The sequence below is a fragment of the Bubalus kerabau genome, chromosome 1 (genome assembly GCF_029407905.1).
Source record: "Bubalus kerabau isolate K-KA32 ecotype Philippines breed swamp buffalo chromosome 1, PCC_UOA_SB_1v2, whole genome shotgun sequence".
Classification (NCBI taxonomy): Eukaryota; Metazoa; Chordata; class Mammalia; order Artiodactyla; family Bovidae; genus Bubalus; species Bubalus kerabau.
The window spans coordinates 200221406-200244182 of NC_073624.1; the positions used below are offsets into that span (position 1 = coordinate 200221406).

General features: G+C 39.8%; 1 long non-coding RNA gene across 1 annotated transcript in view; it reads right to left on the bottom strand.

The window, feature by feature from the left end:
* Positions 1–4048: 4048 nt before the first annotated feature.
* The window catches only part of LOC129642116 (uncharacterized), a 64202-nt gene continuing 45473 nt past the window's right edge, over positions 4049–22777 (bottom strand). The window contains exon 3 of the long non-coding RNA XR_008709542.1: positions 4049–4231. This is a non-coding gene — a long non-coding RNA (uncharacterized LOC129642116). The remainder of the gene's footprint in view (positions 4232–22777) is intronic.

Here is a 22777-nt window from a genome sequence, read left to right on the forward strand (position 1 = left end):
ATTGTTCTCATTTGTATTATTGTTGTAACTGTTTCCTAATCACAAACTGTGAACTAATGATCAGAACAAGAGCCAATTAAAGTCTCCGTCTTGCACACAACTTTGTGCAAACATACACACTGGATGTGATGAAATAGGCAGCAGCGAGGCACAATTTAAAGTGTGACATCAGAAGAAACACCAACATCCACGAGGTGACCCAGGACCGGTGAAGTCTACACCCACAATCACACATGCACAAGTTGACTTTCCTCGTGTTGTAACATTCAAATCACACTCCAGGCCTACAGGTCTTGGCAGATGACTGACTTCTTCATCTACCATCTCTGCCATTTTCACTGTCAGCTTCTGTCCGTTATCACACAAGACAGTTAGTAAAACAGCTCTTTACCTGTAGGCAGATATCTGTGGTCCATTTGTCTAGATCAAGAGCCTTATAAGAACCTCTAATTGATGAAAGTGAAAGAGGAGAGTGAAAAAGTTGGCTTAAAGCTCCACATTCAGAAAACGAAGATCATAACATCTGGTCCCATCACTTCATGGGAAATAGATGGGGAAACAGTGAAAACAGTGTCAGACTTTATTTTTTGGGGCTCCAAAATCACTGCAGATGGTGATTGTAGCCATGAAATTAAAAGACACTTACTCCTTGGAAGAAAAGTTATGACCACCCTAGATAGCATATTCAAAAGCAGAGACATTACTTTGCCAACAATTGTCCGTCTAGTCAAGGCTATGGTTTTTCCAGTGGTCATGTATGGATGTGAGAGTTGGACTGTGAAGAAGGCTGAGTGCCGAAGAATTGGTGCTTTTGAACTGTGGTGTTGGAGAAGACTCTTGAGAGTCCCTTGGACTGCAAAGAGATCCAACCAGTCCATTCTGAAGGAGATCAGCCCTGGGTGTTCTTTGGAGGGAATGATGCTGAAGCTGAAACTCCAGGACTTTGGCTACCTGATGTGAAGAGTTGACTCATTAGAAAAGACTCTGATACTGGGAGGGATTGGGGGCAGGAGGAGAAGGAGATGACAGAGGATGAGATGGCTGGATGGCATCACTGCCTTGATGGACGTGAGTCTGAGTGAACTCCGGGAGTTGGTGATGGACAGGGAGGCCTGGCGTGCTGCAGTTCATGGGGTCACAAAGAGTCGGACACGACTGAGCGACTGAAGTCAACTGAACTGAATTCTGAATTCTGTGGGGGTATTTGATTCCTGGCAGGATTGACAATATAATTGCTACACTTTAATCAGCCCAGTGGACAGGACTCATTTATTTTACCTTCTGCTTTGAATTTTTTTCCAAGGAAACTTCGAAAGTTTTTAAAAATAGTTCGAGAGTTTTTAAAAAATAGTTCAGTCTTTTCTTTTAGCTTGTGTTTCATTACCATTCAGACAGTATTAGCCCCCACCCCCTGCTTTTTTTGGCAGTGGGAAGGGGTGTTGTTTATGGCACTTTAGGTTACTGAAGCCTGATCCAATTACCTGTAATATTTTCCTTTACCTTCTCCAGGCAAGGAAACATGAAAAAACGATCACTTCTTGTGGTGGTTTATCACCTGGCTTAATTTTCTTTACACTGACCTTTTGCGTCTGAAAGCAGGGGAGTGAAATGTCCTGGCTGATGCACAGCACTGGTTCTCAGATAACCTGAGAAGAACAGGAAGCTCAGGTACCTTGCCTGTGACCCCACTCTCGCTTCTGTTTCATTGTCTCTTCAGTACTGTTGTTGAAAGTAAGAAAATATTGGGCTGGACAAAAAGTTCACTTGGGTTTTTCATAACAGGTTATGGAAAATCCTGAATGAACATTATGGCCAACCCAATAACATGAGGTGATTTTTAAGGAAATCTCTGCAGCAGATTACATGTCAAAGAACAACAGCCAGTTAAAACAGCAAGCCCTGCCTCTCTACTGACAAGGAAGAGAAGCTCCTGATGGCAGATTCCTGGTTCAACAATGAAATTCAGGGAAGTGAAATGAAATGAGGCCCAAGGCAACCCAACTCCTGGAAGGGCTTTTACTTTACAGTTTGGCAATTACCAAAGAGTCATAATTGGTTGACATCCTAACAGGGTCCTTTCCTTACTCAAGGCCAGGACTTGCCTGCAAAATTGTGGGGTAGGTCAAGTTTATGTTGGGGACCAGCCACCTCACTTAACTTTTCAACTCCTCTCCATTTTTCAAAATAGAAATCTACTATCTTTAGGGGCTGGACTTCCTGGGACCAGACTTTATTCTTAAATCTGGGCTGTGTATCACATCTCAGACTTTTCTGTCTCCACTCAACACTTGCCACCAAAATACACTTGCCTTGTATCCCACTCCCTCTGGATCCTAATAGGATCTGGAGTGAAGCCTATGTGCCATGTGCCATGCACTCAGTTGTGTCCAACTTTTTGTGACCCAATGAACTATAGCCCAGCAGGCTCCTCTGTCCATGGGATTTTCCAGGCAAGAATACTGGAGTGGGTTGGCATTTCCTAATGCAAGGGAATGAAGCCAATAAACCCAGATAACTGAAGGTCACTTGTGGGTGCATCTCTTGGGAAATACATGCAGCCAAGAGGTTCCCCCTGAATCTGGTTGGGAATCTTTATGCAAAAAGAATGAATATAATGGTGGGGCTTTAAGGCATTTTCTTAGGGGAGATTTTCAGACAGAGGTGATTTAGAAACTCCTCAAAGCACTAGAGGTAGCCCCCTACCACAAAAACTTAGCCTGGCCTCCTGCCTTCTGCCATTTTGACAGGAAACTTGATGGGCTGTCCTAACACAGCAGCAATTATAACTTAGCAATCCTTCGGTCTCCTCCCCACAGCAGGGGAAGAGAGCTCTGCCAGGGAACATTCTCCGACATAAGGCAGCTTTCTGACATTCTACAAGAGAGGCAGTGAAAGATCTTGTTTGAAACACATGGATTTCACTGCTCTCTTTTCTCACACTTCTCTCTCTCCTCCTCTCTGGCTCATCTGCAGGCTTCTAGATGACACCTACATGACTAGGTGTGCTCACTGCTTCTACAGAACCACACTGAAATGCCTACCATGTTATGTTCAATGAGGGAACTCAAAAGAAACACACATGGGGTCAAACTGGGATAAAGAAGACATTACTGTTCCAATTGAACAAAACATTCAATTATTACTTCTGTCTCTTGTCTTTTCAGTTTGGTCCCATCTTCTCTGATACCTTCAAATTCCTATTTCATATAATTGCTTTTTCTTTGAAGAGTATAGATTATATATAGTATTTCAATCTCATTTTCTAAGAAGCAAATGAAAATGCAGTGTGTAATATAACTGGCTTTTTATTAAGATCATAGGGAAGAGAAATTAATCTAAGGTTCTTATAAAGAAAGTAGACTATTTTTCTGTATTTCTTTAAGTAAAAATTTATTTCACAGACTGTAATGTTTCCTCTGAGTATTTCCCTAAATTCAGTTATTAGTTTTTGGTTAACCCTTCTAGTTTCACCGTGTTCTTTAATAAGGCAGTTTGGAATAGACAACAATATTGTTTTACCAGGAGTAAGTCTTCCTGACCACTTAAGCATTTTGGATATAGTTATATCTAAATACAGTGCCTTATAATTTTTCCATAGGTGATGCCCTTTGTTCAATTTACTTGAACTTTAGCACAACATGAAGAAAATTTATAAATATCACCTTAGTTAATTTCATATTCAATGAAGAAGCTATGTGAAGGATAAAGGAAAATTGAAGGCTTTGATTTGAATTGCATTAAGTGTTCATAAATCAATTATAAAAGGAATATTTATTTACTGTTCACTCAGTTAAATATGTTCATGCTCAAGAGAGAAGAATTACATGGTAGGGGAAAACTTTATATATATATATATATATATATATATATATATATATATAAAATAAAATGAGATTGCAGTTGTAAATCCCTAATCAGGGGATCTTAATGGTGACAGGACATTAGAAAGAAGCTAATTGTCAATGTAAGGAAGACCTAGGGCAGGAGGGAGATTTTCAAATCAATAGAGTAAACAACTGGCTGACATCGGGTAGATAAGAAAAATTTATTTCTATACAACCATCTAAAAGCATCTCCCTCTTGCTCTAGTCTGGGAAAGGGTGAATATATAGTGAAGTAGCAAATAGGAGATGAATTTGGGGATTTCAGGCTTTCAGTCTGGGGCTTTGCCACAGTCCTAAATCATCCATAAGGTCTCAACTCATCCTTCCCTCCTTTCTCCTCAAACCATCTGTAAAGACAATAAAAATATCAGTTATTTTAGCATCTGAAGGCAAAGGCTTACAAAGAAGGCAGAATTCTTTTCAAGAATTTTTTTTTCTTCTAGAAAATACCTTAATGACCTGAGCCTGTTTGGCTATGAAAGTTGAGCCTCTCCACTCCCCCAGTCTCATCTAAAAGGATTCCCCACCTGTGATGTGATTGTATGCACGCTAAGTCACTTCAGTCTTTGCAACACCATGGCTCCTCTGTCCATGAGATTCTCCAAGCAAGACTACTGGAGTGGGTTGCCATTTCCTTATCCAGGGGATCTTCCCAGTCCAGGGATTGAACCTATGTCTCTTACGTCACCTGCATTGGCAGGTGGGTTCTTTACCATAGCACCACCTGGGAAGCCATGTCCTCCCCTGCTGTTTATCTCAGCATATTTCTAAAGCCAAAGAGTTGGTTCTCCTATCTAAGAGCAGAAATCTGAAAATTGAACACTGTGTAGAGTTCATTCAAATATGTATGTAATAAATTTGAGTTAAATATTTACACTCAGGAAAGGGTTGAAAGGTATGTAATGTTTGCTTTTTTCTTTCTAACATAATTTTTCCCAAAGTTTAGTTTTTGTTTCTTACATATTAAACTGCCTAGACCCTTAGCTAGATCATCAGCTCCTTACTGCAAAATTCAGTCTCAAATTGAAGAAAATAGGGAAAACCATTAGGCCATTCAGGTATGGCCTAAATCAAACCCCTTATGATTATACAGTGGAGGCGATGAAGAGATTCAAGGGAATAGATCTGGTAAACAGAGGGCTTGAAGAACTACAGACAGAGGTTCATAATATTGTACAGGAAGTGATGATCAAAACCATCTCCAAGAAAAAGAAATGCAAGAAAGCAAAGTGGTTGTCTGAGGAGGCCGTACAAATAGCTGAGATAGGAAGAGAAGCGAAAGGCAAAGGAGAAAGGGAAAGATATACCAACTGAATGCAGAGCTCCAGAGAATAACAAGGAGAGGTAAGAAAGCCTTCTTAGGTGACCAATGGAAAGAAAAAGAGAAAAACAATAGAGTGGGAAAGACTAGAGATCTCTTTAAGAAAATTGGAGATAGCAAGGGAGAATTTCATACAAAGACAGGCACAATAAAGGACAGAAATGGTAAGAACTTAACAGAAGCAGAAGAAGCTAAGAAAAGGTGGCAAGAATACACAGAAGAACTGTACAAAACACCTCTTAATGACCCAGATAACCATGATGATGTGGTCATTCACCTAGAGCCAGACATCCTGGAGTGTGAAGTGAAGTGGGCCTTAGGAAGCATCGCTACAAACAAAGCTAGTGGAGGTGATGGAGGAATTCCAGCTGAGCTATTTCAAATCTTAAGAGATGATGCTATTAAAATGCTACACTCATTTTGCCAGCAAATTTGGAAAACTCAGCAATAGCCACAGGACTGGAAAAGATCAGTTTTCATTCTCGTTCCAAAGAAAGGCAATGTCAAAGAATTTTTAAATTATCATACAGTTGTACTCATTTCACATGCCAGCAAGATTATGCTCAATATCTTTCAAGCTAGGCTTCAGCAGTACATGGACCAATGTACAAGCTGGATTTAGAAAAGGCAGAGCAAGCAAAGATCAAATTGCCAACATACGCTGGATCATAGAAAAAGCAGGGGGAAAAAAATCTACTTCTGTTTCACTGACTATGCTAAAGTCTTTGACTGTGGATCACAACAAACTGTGGAATATTCTTAAAGTGTTGGGAATACCAGACTACCTGACCTGCCTCAGAGAAACCTGTATGCAGGTCAGAAAGCAAGAGTTAGAACTAGACATGGAGCAACAGACTGGTTCTAAATTGGGAAAGGAGTACATCAAGGCTGTATATTTTCACCCTGCTTACTTAACTAATATGCAGAATGCATTATGTGAAATGCTGAGCTGGATGTATCACAAGCTGGAATCAAGACTGCTGGGAGAAATAGCAACAACCTCAGATATGCAGATGATACCACTTTAATGGCAGAAAGAAAAGAGGAACTAAAGAGCCATTTGATGAAGGTGAAAGAGGAGAGTAAAAAAGCTGGCTTAAAACTCAACATTCAAAAAACTAAGATCATGGCATCTGGTCCTATCACTTCGTGGCAAATAGATGGGGACAATGTGGGAACAGTGTCAGATTTCATTTTCTTGGGCTCCAAAATCAATGCAGACGGTGACTTCAGCCACAAAATTAAAAGATGCTTGCTCCTTGGAAAAATACCTATGACAAATGTAGGCAGTGTATTAAAAAGCAGAGACATCACTTTGCCAACAAAGGTCTGTATAGTCAAAGCTATGGTTTTTCCAGTAGTCACGTATGGATGTGAGGGTTGGACCATAAGGACATCTGAACCCCGAAGAACTGATGCTTTCAAACTGTCATGCTGGAGAAGACTCTTGAGAGTCCCTTGGATAGCAAGGAGATCAAACCTGTCAATCCTAAGGGAAATCAGTCCTAAATATTCATTGGAAGGACTGATGCTGAAGCTGAAGCACCAATACTTTGGCTACCTGATGTGAAGAACTGACTCATTGGAGAAGACCCTGATGCTGGGAAAAATGAGGGCAAGAGGAGAAAGGGGTGGCAGAAGATGAGATGGTTAGATGGCATCACTGGTTCAATGGACATGAGTTTGAGTGAACTCAGGGAGACAGTGATCTACAGAGAAGCCTGGTGTGCTGCAGTTCATGGGGTCACAAAGAGTCGGACACAACTTAGTGACTGAACAACAAGACCCTGAAAACATAAGATAATCAGAAAGAAAAATCACTAAACAATGGAGGAAAGGAAATCTTCTGACCGCATTAGCCCTACAGGGAGCCTCTCCCTATTTCAATAAAAGAAAACAAGTCTTTTACCGTTTTAGCTTAAAAGATTGAAATTAAGGTACTCTAACTTAACGTGTATCTGACTTAAAATATTTTGCATGTAAAACAGCCAAGTTAGAGAAAGGCTGGTTCAGCTGTAAGAACCATGTGACACCTAAAAAGCAGGCATTTCAGTGGGGGGAGGTTTTCATGGAGAGCCAAATAAGAAGCAGCTGGGGCTCTAGCATTCCTCCTGATCCCAGACACTCCAAAACCAGGAACTCAAGCGCCAGCTTAATGTGTGTGCTGCAAGAGCTTATCTTTAAATAGTTGCTCTATTAAATTCATCTTTCATCTATTAATAGGAACACACCCCTCCCTTCAACACCCAGCCTAAAAACACACAAAAAAGGGTCTGACTCTCAAAGAAATAGTGGAGAACCCTTATTCTCCTGTGCTTGAAGGACTAGGTGCCAGGGTGGTCATAGGTCACCATGAAGAAGTGTTTAAATTCATAAACTGTGAAAATATTATACAAAGCTTCCACACTACATAAGAAACTAGGTAGTTCAAAAACAAATGCCTTTGAAACAGTTAAAGGACCTGGTGAAAGAATTTTACCACGATCCAAAATGTCTGGAAAATGACATCAGGAGTTTGTCCCCCAAAGTACTAGAATATACATGAAAGGCTGAGCCTGCTTTAAGCATAAGGAAAGTGTGAAGGTCCAGGAGAAGGAGATATTTTAGATAATACACCCTGCATTCGACCCTCACTATTGTCTTTTACGGCACAGATGCGTCAGCTGCTTGCCAACCTTCCAGGCTGTGTCGTTTGAATGAAAGTCAGTGCAGGGACAGAGGACTTAGAATCAAGTGCTCTAGGTTGAGTTCATACAAGGATCGCATTTTAATCTGTTTGCCCTTGTTCAGTCCTAGCGACACTGCAGTATCACTTGACACAAGTTGTTTAGTCTTCCTAAAACTAGGTATCTGGCCTGACCACCTTCTCCAAAGGAGGATTTTTGCATATGTACGCAGACAGTCTTAATCTAATGAGTGATGGGTGGCAGACTGAAAGAACAGCTTGGGGACTTAGATGTTTACACTGAGTACAGTCAATCCACAGTGGGAAATCTGTGCTTGTTCATGACAGGAATAATGATGTTCTGTCATTTCTGCTCACCTATCAACTCACAACCACCACAGGGCCAGACTTGTTGCCCTGCACTGTCCTGTACATCAGAATAGAAGGGCCAAGCTGGTGTGGCCTGACCACTGTGGGAGGCACATACTCTCCCATCTTGTGGGACCGCCCAGCACAGCACAGGTTAGAATAGCCCACCTGCTCAGGGTGTATCTTAATGTTCAAGACCAGCCCAAACCTGCAGCAGATCTCTTCCCACTTTTCAAGGTGATTATGGAACGGAACTCATTTGAGAAGGTCTGAGTCACTCTGCAATTTGCAAATATATGTCTGGAACTAGGTAAGGAGATAATGGCATGCAGTTGCTTTGGGCACCACCCCAGAAACCTGCTCATCCATGGACTGCTCTTCACTACAAATCCTGGGGGAATTCCTGTTCTCTTTGACCTACCAAACTCCTAGTCCCGACACTGCCCCGATGATGGATGGCCTGGGTTATGCGTCTACCTGACCCAAACACATTTTGCAAAGCCAAATATTTCTGTCAGTACAAAATAAGCTTGCTTGCCAAAAACTACAAACCCACAATTCCAATCTGTTAACACTTGTAAAAGATACAGATAGAGAACAATCAGTTTCCTTGGATTCTTAGGTCTCCTGTGTTGCCTTTAGTATTGTTTTTAACTACCTTTCAATTCCTCTTTGGACCCCAAGGTAATCACAGATTTCAAGAGAAAGCCTAAGTATCTGGATGAAGAGTTACCAGTTTGGTTTCTGAGAGCAATTACGAGGCATCTTGGTGTGGAGTGATTTTTCTGATGTGGAACAATTCACAGTTTAGAACCAATGCTTTAAGACTTTTCTACTCAATAATACTCAAATGGCCATACATACTTTAAAATCATTGTAACTACAGTTATTTAAAGAAACACAGGCTTCACATGTTTCTACATTAAGTATATCTAAGGAAGAAAATTCTGATCTCATACTGATGATGTAATGTATATCGGAAGCCAGTTTATTCAGGTGAGCGAACTAGACCTTCACATGGGAAAGAAAATTCATACTGGATATTTTTGCATGGTATTTGGCATTTGACATTACCACATCAGTTCATAAACTTTTTTTTTGTTTTTTGTTTTTGAGGGGAGGAGTTCTTCATTTTGGGGCTGATTCCATAAGAAAACATACTGCAATTTTTAAATTCTGAGCAGTAATAGTTTAGACACTTTGTTTATAAGGCTAACATGAAATCTGCTCATCAGAGTTGAGGGTAAGCTCCATGGGGCAATGCAGTAATTAAACTCTGTGAAGTTGTGGGTTCTTAGATGTCGTGTCTCCCAAGAAGTTCAGTACAGCAATCTTGTGATTATGAGAGTTTGCTTTGTGATCATCAAAGGGGTAGGTTTGTGTGTGTGTGTGTGTGTGTAAGCAAATTACTCTTAAACCTCCTATCTACATGGATGTTTGAAATACAGCTCATCAGGCTAAATTAAAAACACTCTTTGTTGCTCAGAAAATGTTTCTTTTTTTGAAAAGCGCTGATTCAAACCAGTCTGTTGTATTAATTCACAATATCTCTATGGAATTAGAAAGTAGGAGGAACAGGAAAGGCCTTTGTACTAATGTTTAAGGACCGTACATATGTGTTGTCTTTATTATGTTAGCAATCAGTCAAATTAGAGGTGGGGCATCACAAAGGCCAACTATTTTCATTTCCAAGTCAAAACATGAGTTTTTAAAAATTATTTGAAGAAATTGATCATTTTATTTGGGATTTAATCAACAAGTCACATTGGACACACTTTTAAAATCATAGGGCTTATTAAATTTGATTTAGCTATTTTTTACTAAAATGAAAAAAATTTCCTGGTTAAAGTGGTTCTTGGGGTTTAAAAGAAATTTAAGATCAGTTTTCCAGTAGCTCATATGTGACATGGTCACCTTCCTTAATTTATACATTCTTTTCTCCTGACTGTAACACACATACACACACACCCCAGGGTGTCAGGGTGTCCAGATTCTAGGGAATAGAGAAAGAGAAAAATGTGAGGGCAGATACTGCCTGACATTAAGACTTTACTAACCATCTAATATGAAAGTATAGAGATGCTTCCCAGCTGGTGCAGTGGTAAAGAATCCGCCTGCCAATACAGGAGACACAAGACACTTGGGTTTGCTCCCTGGGTAGGGAAGACCCCTTGGAGGAGGGCATGGCAAGCCACTCCACTATGCTTGCCTGGACAATCCCATGGACAGAGGAGCCTGGCAGGTTGCCATCTATGGGGTCACAATGAGTCTGACACAACTTAGTGACTGAGCACACAGGCATAAGCCTCAAAAAGGATATCCCAAATTAACCAATACACACATGAAAAAATCCCAGCGCCTCTCTTAAACTCCTTGGAGAATGGATGGTAGACAATACATCTCTTCTGGAGGAGAAGGGGAGCCAGAGGATGAGATGGTTGGATGGTATCGCTGACTCAATGGACATGAGTTTGGGCAAACTCAGGGAGATAGTGAAGGACAGGGAAGCCTGGTTTGCTGCAGGCTATGGGGTTGCAAAGATTTGGACATGACTTAGCAACTGAACAACAGCAATATATGCACTCAAATAATTTACCTGCCTGAGATTCACCAGGTACAAACAGCCACAAACTGAAAGAAATTTACATCTGATGTATCCTCACTGACTTGGGTAAAGATCTCTTCCTTATAGACAGACCTAGGATGATGAGCAGTTATTTCTCTCTTTTTCTTTAGATCCCACCAGGAAATGCACAACTTCAGTGCTGCCATCCTTAAACTCCAATCCCCCACAGAAGTCATGCTTGTAAATGATTTCCTATCTGCCTTTTACCCTTGTGACAACTTTCTTTTATTCTATCTTCACTGTCAATAAAAATATTTTTAAATATATTTATTTAGGTACTTTAGATATTTGCATGTTCCTAATTTCTGTAAAGTTCATTTTATAGATAAGGAAATAGCTACCAGTCAGAAACGTACTGAATGGCTGAAGAAAATGTCCTTGCAAAGTAATAACTGGCCTGTCCCTGGAAATCCAGGCATGCTTGACTGACAGCTGTCAGAGTTAAAATCCAGGCCATCCTTTTATCAGCATAGATGGCCTCAGACTTCTCCAGCAATTCCAGAGGGCCTTGACTCCTCTGTTCTAAACCTTCACTTTCTCAAGCTTTTGGAACCCAGCCTCCTTTAAGATTCCATCAAGCAGCATTTTCTCCATAAGGCCTTCACCAGTTTCCCTGGGTTGGAAGGACTCACTTCCCCTGAACACTGACTGTTCTTTGCTTACATGGCCTGTATCTTAGGGCGTTTAAGACTTTCTGATGTATGCTGTCACTTCTGGGTGTGTGTTACTTTCAAGTCTGCCTGCAGGCCCCGTGGTATTTACCTGTCTGCTCTATTTCAGTGCTGAGCATAATTTTATGCACATGCTATGTTCTCAGTAAATGTTAGTTGAATAAATGAATATAAAATTAAATCAATTAATGAATAACAATACACAAATGGCATGCTATCGACAGTGTCAAGATCCCTACACGATGGTGCAAAGAGTAAAGAAAATCTCATGGCCTCAGCATCCAATCCTACGCTTCAATTTCTAGATTGTATTTTACAATTATTTTTCCTTGCAGGGAAATTAAGAGATGTTTATTTTGCATTATAGAATCACTCCAATAAACAAACAATCCACATTCACTACCTTGATGTTAATAAATATGCCATCATCAGAGAATAAAACTCATTAATAAGCCTGCTCGTTAATGGCAGAAGAAACACTACTTAAAGCTATAATATGCTGATTGAGAAACGCTACTTTGTTAACTGTCTGTAAAATCTTAGCTTGTATTCACATCCAAAATATTTTTGGCTTCTAATCCACCACCTTGTTCCATGTAAGATCTGAGGAAACAATGCCATAAACTTTTTCTCTTGCAATATTTCATATGAGGATTCAGGTTCACAACAAACATAATTATTATTATGAAGTATTAGTTAATATTCCATAATTAATAATTCTTTTTTCTCTCCATAGATTGTAATTTGATTCCTATGTCTTTTTTCTCTTCATTTCTGTATCTTTATGTCTTCATTACTATAATATTGATAATAAATTATTAAATAATTAGAAGATAGGAAAAGACTTAAACTCACTTTTAAAATTCAACTTTTGAGATAATTAGAGGTTCACATGCAGTTTTAAGAAATAATTCAGAGATCTGTATACTTGTTACCCAGTTTCCCTCAGTGGTAACATCTTACAAAACTACATGCCAATATGTCAACTAGCATACTGATATTCAGTTCAGTTGCTCAGTTGTGTCTGACTCTTTGTGACCCCATGAACTGCAGCACGCCAGGCCTCCCTATCCATCACCAACTGCTGGAGTTTACCCAAACTGATGTCCACTGAGTTGGTGATGCCATCCAACCATCTCATCCTCTGTCATCCCCTTTTCCTCCTGCCCTCAATCTTTCCCAGCATCAGGGTCTTTTTAAATGAGTCAGCTCTTCGCATCAGCTTCAACATCAGTCCTTCCAATGAACACCCAGGACTGATCTCCTTTAGGATGGACTGGTTGGATCTCCTTGCAGTCCAAGGGACTCTCAAGAGTCTTCTCAATACCACAGTTCAAAAGCATCAATTCTTCGGTGCTCAGCTTTCTTTAAAGTCCAACTCTCACATCCATACATGACTATTGGAAAAACCATAGCATTGACTAGATGGACCTTTATTGACAAAGCAATGTCTCTGCTTTTTAGTATGCTGTCTAGGTTGGTTATAACTTTCCTTCCAAGGAGTAAGTGTCTTTTAACTTCATGGCTGCAATCACCATCTGCAGTGATTTTGGAGCCCAAAAAAACAAAGTCAGCCACTGTTTCCACGGTGTCCCCATCTATTTCCCATGAAGTGATGGGACCAGATGCCATGATCTTCGTTTTCTGAATGTTGAGCTTTAAGCCAACATTTTCACTCTTCGCTTTCACTTTCATCAAGAGGCTCTTTAGTTCTTCTTCACTTTCTGCCATAAGGGTGGTATCATGTACATATCTGAGGTTACTGATATTTCTTCCAGCAATCTTGATTCCAGCTTGTGCTTCTTCCTGCCCAGTGTTTCTCATGATGTACTCTGCACACAAGTCAAATAAGCAGGGTGACAATATACAGCCTTGACGAACTCCTTTTCCTATTTGGAACCAGTCTGTTGTTCCATGTCCAGTTCTAACTGTTGCTTCCTGACCTGCATACAGGTTTCTCAAGAGGCAGGTCAGGTGGTCTGGTATTCCCATCTCTTTAAGTTTATTGTGATCCACACAGTCAAAGGCTTTGGCATAGTCAATAAAGCAGAAATAGATGTTTTTCTGGAACTCTCTTGCTTTTTTGATGACCCAGCAGATGTTGGCAATTTGATCTCTGGTTCCTCTGCCTTTTCTAAAACCAGCTTGAACATCAGCAAGTTCACGGTTCACATATTGCTGAAGCCTGGCTTGGAGAATTTTGAGCATTACTTTACTAGCATGTGAAATGAGTGCAATTGTGCGGTAGTTTGAGCATTCTTTGGCATTGCCTTTCTCTGGGATTGGAATGAAAACTGATGTTTTCCAATCCTGTGGCCACTGCTGATTTTTCCAAATTTGCTGGCATATTGAGTGCAGCACTTTCACAGCATCATCTTTCAGGATTTGAAATAGCTCAACTGGAATTCCATCACCTCCACTAGCTTTGTTCATAGTGATGCTTCCTAAGGCCCACTTGACTTCGCATTCCAGGATGTCTGGCTCTAGGTCAGTGATCACACCATCATGATTATCTGGGTCATGAAGCTCTTTTTTGTACAGTTCTTCTGTGTATTCTTGCCACCTCTTCTTAATGTCTTCTGCTTCTGTTAGGTCCATACCATTTTTGTCCTTTATCAAGCCCATCTTTGCATGAAATGTTCCCTTGGTATCTCTCATTTTCTTTAAGAGATCTCTAGTCCTTCCCATTCTATTGTTTTCCTCTATTTCTTTGCATTGATTGCTGAGGAATAAAGAATTGAAGAAACTGGGGAAAACCACTAGACCATTCAGGTATGACCTAAATCAAATCCCTTATGATTATACAGTGGAAGTGAGAAATAGATTTAAGGGACTATATCTGATAGACAGAGTGCCTGATGAACTATGGACGGAGGTTCGTGACACTGTACAGGAGACAGGGAGCAAGACCATCCCCGAGAAAAAGAAAATGCAAAAGAGCAAAATGGCTGTCTGAGGAGGCCTTACAAATAGCTGTGAAGAGAAGAGAAAAGCAAAGAAGAAAAGGAAAGATACACCCATTTGAATGCAGAATTCCAAAGAATAACAAGAAGAGATAAGAAAGCCTTCCTCAGCATATTGATATTACTACAGGCAAAGTTCCCTCTTGTTGCTTTTTATAGCCACACTCACCTACCCCCACCTCTGCACACTGCATACTGGCAACCAGTAGTCTGTTCTTCATTTGTATAAAATTTTTTTCCTGTATGGTACTCCAGAATCATGTGTTAAGAAAGCTGACATTTCTCCATTGAATTCCTTTTGGACTTTTATTAAATATTAGTTCAGCATGTTTTCTGGGGATCTGTTTCTGGGTTCTCTATATTGTACCATTGACCCTTATGTCTATTTTTGCACCGTTATCACAGTGGCTTGATACTGTGTCTACATAGTGGCCCTTAGTTTTGGGTAGACTTATTCCTTCTACTTTATTCCTTTTTCAAGATTATTTTAGCTTTTCTAGATGCTTTGCCTTTTCATGTAAATATTAGGATAGGCTTGTCTTATCTGTGCTTACAAAAATCCTTGCTGGAATTTTGGTAGGAATTATTTTGAACCTACAGATTGATTGGAGGATAACTGATATCTCTATTAGACTGAGACTTCCAAAACATGAAAGCGTGAATAGGAATGTCTGCCTATTTAGGTCTTTAATTTCTTTCATTGGTAATTTATAACTTTCAGCATACAGATGCTGTGTATGATTTGTTTGGTTTTACCTAAGTATTTTATTTTCTTTGGAAAGATTATTAATGATATTGTGATTTTAATTTTGGTTTCAGCATATTCCTTGTTTATTTATTGAAATGTGATTTATTTTTGTGTGTTGATCTTTTTCCCAAAGCATTGCTCAACTTACCAGTTTTAGGGATTTTTTTGGTGTGTAGATTCCTTAGGATTTTCTACATAACCATGCTATTTTGAAACAGAGACAGTTTTATTTTTTTAATGTGTATAATGTTTTTCTTTGTCTTCTTTTTTCCCTTCCTTCTTTCTTTCCTTTCTTTTGTCTCATTGCAGCAGCTAGAACTTTCCAGTACTATGTTGAATGAGAATGGTGAAACATCTTTGCCTTGAGTCTTTCACCGTTAAGTATATTATTTAAAGGTGTTTTGTAGATACATTTTAACCAGTTGAAGAAGTTTCCCCCGCTATTCCTAGTTTGCTGAGGTTTTTTAAAATTATCCCTGAGTGTTGGATTTTGTCAAATGCTTTATGATCATGTGAGTTTCTTCTTCATCCTGTTGATACGGTGGATTATACTGATTTTCAAATGCTAAATCAGTTTTGCATGCCTGGAATAAATCCCACTTGGTCCTAGTATATAAATATTTTTATTCATTGCTGGATTTCATTTGCTAATATTTTGTTGAGGATTTTTGCATCTAACGTCATGAGGGATATTGGCCTTTAGTCTTCTCTTTCTGTATTCTCTTTGTGTGATTTTGGTATCAGGGTAGTATTAGCCTCATAAAATGAGCTGAAAAGTCTTCCCTTCTCCTCTATTTTCTGGAAGACATTGTGTGAAATTGGTGGTAATTACTTAAATGTTTGGTAGAATTCTTCAGTGAAATTGTCTGTGCTTAGAGGTCTCTTTTTTCAGTTCAGTTCAGTTCAGTCGCTCAGTCGTGTCCGACTCTTTGCGACCCCATGAATCACAGCATGCCAGGCCTCCCTGTCCATCACCAACTCCCAGAGTTCACTCAGACTCACGTCCATCGAGTCAGTGATGCCATCCAGCCATCTCATCCTCTGTCATCCGCTTCTTCTCCTGCCCCCAATCCCTCCCAGCATCAGAGTCTTTTCCAATGAGTCAACTCTTCGCCTCAGGTGGCCAAAGTACTGGAGTTTCAGCTTTAGCATCATTCCTTCCAAAGAAATCCCAGGGCTGATCTCCTTCAGAATGGACTGGTTGGATCTCCTTGCAGTCCAAGGGACTCTCAAGAGTCTCCTCCAACACCACAGTTCAAAAGCATCAATTCTTCAGCGCTCAGCTTTCTTCACAGTCCAACTCTCACATCCATACATGACCACAGGAAAAACCATAGCCTTGACCAGATGGACCTTTCTTGGCAAAGTAATGTCTCTGCTTTTCAATATGCTATCTAGTTTGGTCATAACTTTTCTTCCAAGAAGTAAGCGTCTTTTAATTTCATGGCTGCCGTCAACATCTGTGGTGATTTTGGAGCCCAAAAAGGTGAAGTCTGACACTCTTTCCACTGTTTCCCCATCTATTTCCCATGAAGTAATGGGACCAGATGCCATGATCTTCGTTTTCTGAATGTGGAACTTTAAGCCAACTTTTTCACTCTCCACTTTCACTTTCATCAAGAGGCATTTTAGTTCCTCTTCAGTTTCTGCCATAAGGGTGGTGTCATCTGCATATCTGAGGTTATTGATATTTCTCTTTTTTAGGAGTCTTTAAATTTCTAATTCAATTTAGTGCTTGTAGGACTATCCTAGGTTGCCTATTTTGCCTGAATTAAGTTTTGGAGCTTGTGATTTTCAAGTCCATTTCTTCAAAGTTGCCAAATTATGAGTGTAAAGTTGTTTGTATTATTCCTTTATCATTTTGATGTCTGCAGTATCTGTATCAATAACCTCTGTTTTATTTCTAGTATTGGTGATTTGTATCTTCTTTCTCTTTTTATCGTTGTTAGTCTTTCTAGAGATTTATCAATTTTATTGAATTTTTCAAAGAACCAGCTTTTTATCCCATTGTTCTCTACTTTTTCTATTTTCAATTCTATTAATTAATATGCTTATCATCATTATTTCTTTTCTTCTGCTGGATGGTGTCAAAAGTTTATTTTTATATCTATTATCTTTTATAGCTAATGATTTTTGAATTGACATAATAGCCAGCCCATAAACATGATTTTAGCTGTTAAATACAGAATAACCTTTAAATTGGTAACAATGTTTTGTATTGAACTGTTTATAGTGACAAAAGTTTAGAGAGAAAACAGGAAGATTCATTAATTGGCACATAATAAATTCAAGTCTTAAGTTTTCATTTGCAGAGATTCTGGATACTTACAAGTATTCCATCTCAATCTAAAAAATATCCTATTGGAGGAAAATTTGCAATATAACTCTAAATCACTGTACAAGATATGTTGAGAGGTAAGAAAGTTCTATAAAATGTCTTTCTTCCAAGGAAGGATGGGGAAACTATAGGGTAGAAAATAAACTGAAGAGAAATGAATTATCCACACAGGAAAGAAGGGATATTTTAGCTGAAATATAGCTGGAAAATGTAGGTAGAGGTCTTACATGAGAGTAGGGAAAAGGCAGAAATGTCTGAGTCAGAGAAAGATTGCTCCCTAAAGAGAAGTGAGCTGCCAAAGTACAGGGTTTGCAACTGAGCTAAGTTGAGAATAAATGTAAAGAGAAAAGAAAAATTTTTATTTAAAAAAACATATATATATATATATATATATATATATACACACACATTTTAAAAAGAAGTAAAGGGCAAGATTAGAAGTAAAAATACTAGTTAATTAAACTTTAGGAGCTTATGAAATTAACTCATAGTCCCTGCCCTCCTAAAGCTTGCAGTCTAACCAATAAAGTCGGTTATATTGGATTGCTTTAAAGTATATCACATTTAAAATAGATGTTCATGTATTAGTTTACATTTTTAATTGCTTAAGAGAGGTAGTGTTTTAATAATTACTACTTTTAAACTTACACGAATCCCTGAAGTTTAGCCAGTGTGTGTCTGCCTTAGCAATGAGTCCCTTTGAGCTAACAGTGTGTTGGGTTTCCTGTAGACTATAGAACTGATAGGGCTTTCCTGGTGGCTCAGATAGTAAAGAATCTGCCTGCAATGCAGGAGACCCAGGTTGGATCCCTAGGGTAGGAAGATCCCTTGGAGAAGGAATGGCTGAAATTAAAAGACGCTTACTCCTTGGAAGGAAAGTTATGACCAACCTAAATAGCATATTGAAAAGCAGAGACATTACTTTGCCAACAAAGGTCTGTCTAGTCAAGGCTATGGTTTTTCTGGTGGTCATGTATGGATGTGAGAGTTGGACTGTGAAGAAGGCTGAGCGCCAAAGAATTGATGCTTTTGAACTGTGGTGCTGGAGGAGACTCTTGAGAGTCCCTTGGACTGCAAAGAGATCCAACCAGTCCATTCTGAAGGAGATCAGCCCTGGGATTTCTTTGGAAGGAATGATGCTAAAGCTGAAACTCCAGTACTTTGGCCACCTGAGGCGAAGAGTTGACTCATTGGAAAAGACTGATGCTGGGAGGGATTGGGGGCAGGAGAAGAAGGGGAAGACAGAGGATGAGATGGCTGGATGGCATCACTGACTCGATGGACGTGAGTCTGAGTGGACTCCGGGAGTTGGTGATGGACAGGGAGGCCTGGCATGCTGTGATTCATGGGGTCGCGAAGAGTCGGACACGACTGAGCGACTGAACTGAACTTGCTTACGGTCTTTTACATCTCAGACTGGAACGTCTTTCATCATTCCTGTCCCGACCACGCCCCCGCCCCGCCATCAAACTTCCATAGGTACTTTTAAAACCAGCTCAGCAGTCACCTCGTCTGGAAAATCCCTCCTAAGTACACTTGCCTCCAGTACTCTCTCTGTCTTCTGCTTGTGCTAACACCCACCAGTGCACTCTGCACTGCATTTTATACTCGCCTTCCTAACTAGGCTTGATGACAGAGATTGGGTCTATGATTCTCCTGTTTCAAGTTCCCAGCACGAGGACAGTGCCTAGTAACAAATGCTGTTGAATGAGTGGATACATGTACAAGCTAGCAATGGCCATTAAATAACCTCATTAAAATAGTGTTAATACCTCCACAAAAATATTCAGCATATGTAGAGTACTCTTCCTTTTCTAAAGTAATAAAAGAGTTAGTTTAAAAGATATTTTTAATAATTTGTGCACTTCCTTGACATAGAATTATTGCTAATCAGTAAGTCTTAACTTTATGAAAGAATAAAGACATAAGCAAGAAATGATGTCTTTTGTCTTAAAAAATTAATATCTGTCAAAAGAATGAGAAGGCAAATTACAGACGGGGAGAAAATACTTGCAAAAGTCATATATTATGAAAAACTGTTATTAAAATAACAGTTGAAGGACTGTTATTCAAAATAACAATAATAATAATTAGAAAGAACTCTTAAAACTCAAAAATTTTAAAAAGGCAACCAATTAAAAAATGGGCAAAGACCTTAACAGACACCTCACCAAAGATGAAATATAGATGGCAAATAAGCATATGAAAAGATGCTCAAAATCATATACTGTCAGGGAATTACAGATTAAAATAATAATGAGAATACTAATACATACCTGCTTTATTGACTATGCCAAAGCCTTTGACTGTGTGGATCACAATAAACTGTGGGAAATTCTGAAAGAGATGGGAATACCAGATCACCTGATCTGCCTCTTGAAAAATCTGTATGCAGGTCAGGAAGCAACAGTTAGAACTGGACATGGAACAACAGACTGGTTGCAAATAGGAAAAGGAGTACGTCAAGGCTGTATATTATCACCCTGCTTATTTAACTTCTATGCAGAGTACATCATGAGAAACGCTCGACTGGAAGAAACACAAGCTGGAATCAAGATTGCTGGGAGAAATATCAATAACCTCAGATATGCAGATGACACCACCCTTATGGCAGAAAGTGAAGAGGAACTAAAAAGCCTCTTGATGAAAGTGAAAGTGGAGAGTGAAAAAGTTGGCTGAGTGACTGAACTGAACTGAATACATACCTATTTGGAGAAGGAAATGGCAACCTACTCCAATATTCTTGCCTGGAAAATCCCGTGGACAGAGTAGCCTGGTGGGCTACAGTGCATAGGCTCGCAAAGAGTTGGACATGACGAAGCAACTTCACTTCACTACATATCTATTAGAATGTCAAAGTCTAGACCATTGACAACACAGAATGTCAGTGAAGACGTGGAGCAACAGAACTCTTGTTTGTTGCTGGCAGCAGTGAAAAATGGAACAGCTACATTAGAAGACAGTTGGGTGTTCTCTCACTCAGATCAGATCAGTCGCTCAGTCATGTCCAACTCTTTGCGACCCCATGAATCACAGCACGCCAGGCCTCCCTGTCCATCACCAACTCCCGGAGTCCACTCAGACTCACATCCATCGAGTCAGTGATGCCATCCAGCCATCTCATCCTCTGTCTTCCTCTTCTCCTCCTGCCCTCAATCCCATCCAGGATCAGAGTCTTTTCCAATGAGTCAACTCTTCGCCTCAGGTGGCCAAAGTACTGGAGTTTCAGCTTTAGCATCATTCCTTCCAAAGAAATCCCAGGGCTGATCTCCTTCAGAATGGACTGGTTGGATCTCCTTGCAGTCCAAGGGACTCTCAAGAGTCTCCTCCAACACCACAGTTCAAAAGCATCAATTCTTCAGCGCTCAGCTTTCTTCACATTCCAACTCTCACATCCATACATGACCACAGGAAAAACCATAGCCTTGACTAGACAGACCTTTGTTGGCAAAGTAATGTCTCTGCTTTTCAATATGCTATTTAGGTTGGTCATAACTTTCCTTCCAAGGAGTAAGCGTCTTTTAATTTCATGGCTGCAGTCACCATCTGTAGTGATTTTGGAGCCCATAAAAATAAAGTCTGACACTGTTTCCACTATTTCCCCATCTATTTCCCATGAAGTGATGGGACCAGATGCCATGATCTTCATTTTCTGAATGTTGAGCTTTAAGCTCAACTTTTTCAGTCTCCACTTTCACTTTCATCAAGAGGCTTTTTAGTTCCTCTTCACTTTCTGCCATAAGGGTGGTGTCATCTGCATATCTGAGGTTATTGATATTTCTCCCGGCAATCTTGATTCCAGTTTGTGTTTCTTCCAGTCCAGCATTTCTCATGATGTACTCTTCATGTAAGTTAAATAAACAGGGTGACAATATACAGCCTTGACGAGCTCCTTTTCTATTTGGAACCAGGCTGTTGTTCCATGTCCAGTTCTAACTGTTGCTTCCTGACCTGCATACAAATTTCTCAAGAGGCAGATCAGGTGGTCTGGTATTCCCATCTCTTTCAGAATTTTCCACAGTTTATTGTGATCCACACAGTCAAAGGCTTTGGCATAGTCAATAAAGCAGAAATAGATGTTTTTCTGGAACTCTCTTGCTTTTTCCATGATCCAGGGGATGTTGGCAATTTGATCTCTGGTTCCTCTGCCTTTTCTAAAACCACCTTGAACATCTGGAAGTTCCCGGTTCACATATTGCTGAAGCCTGGCTTGGAGAATTTTGAGCATTAGTTTACTAGCGTGTGAGATGAGTGCAATTGTGTGGTAGTTTCAGCATTCTTTGGCATTGCCTTTCTTTGGGATTGGAATGAAAACTGACCTTTTCCAATCCTGTGGCCACTGCTGAGTTTTCCAAATTTGCTGGCATATTGAGTGCAGCACTTTCACAGCATCATCTTTCAGGATTTGAAATAGCTCAACTGGAATTCCATCACCTCCACTAGCTTTGTTCGTGTGATGCTTTCTAAGGCCCACTTGACTTCACATTCCTCGATGTGTGGTTCTAGGTCAGTGATCATACCGTCGTGATTATCTGGGTCGTGAAGATCTTTTTTGTATGGTTCTTCTGTGTATTCTTGCTATCTCTTCTTAATATCTTCTGCTTCTGTTAGGTCCATACCATTTCTGTCCTTTTCGAGCTCATCTTTGCATGAAATGTTCCTTTGGTATCTCTGATTTTCTTGAAGAGATCCCTAGTCTTTCCCATTCTGTTTTCCTCTATTTCTTTGCATTGATCGCTGAAGAAGGCTGTCTTATCTCTTCTTGCTATTCTTTGGAACTCTGCATTCAGATGTTTATATCTTTCCTTTTCTCCTTTGCTTTTCACTTCTCTTCTTTTCACAGCTATTTGTAAGGCCTCCTCAGACAGCCATTTTGCTTTTTTGCATTTCTTTTCTGTGGGAATGGTCTTGATCCCTGTCTCCTGTACAATGTCATGAACCTCAATCCATAGTTCATCAGGCACTCTATCAGATCTAGTCCCTTAAATCTATTTCTCACTTCCACTGTATAATCATAAGGGATTTGATTTAGGTCATACCTGAATGGTCTAGTGGTTTTCCCTACTTTCTTCAATTTAAGTCTGAATTTGGCAATAAGGAATTCATGGTCTCAGCCACAGTCAGCTCCTGGTCTTGTTTTTGTTGACTGTATAGAGCTTCTCCATCTTTGGCTGCAAAGAATATAATCAATC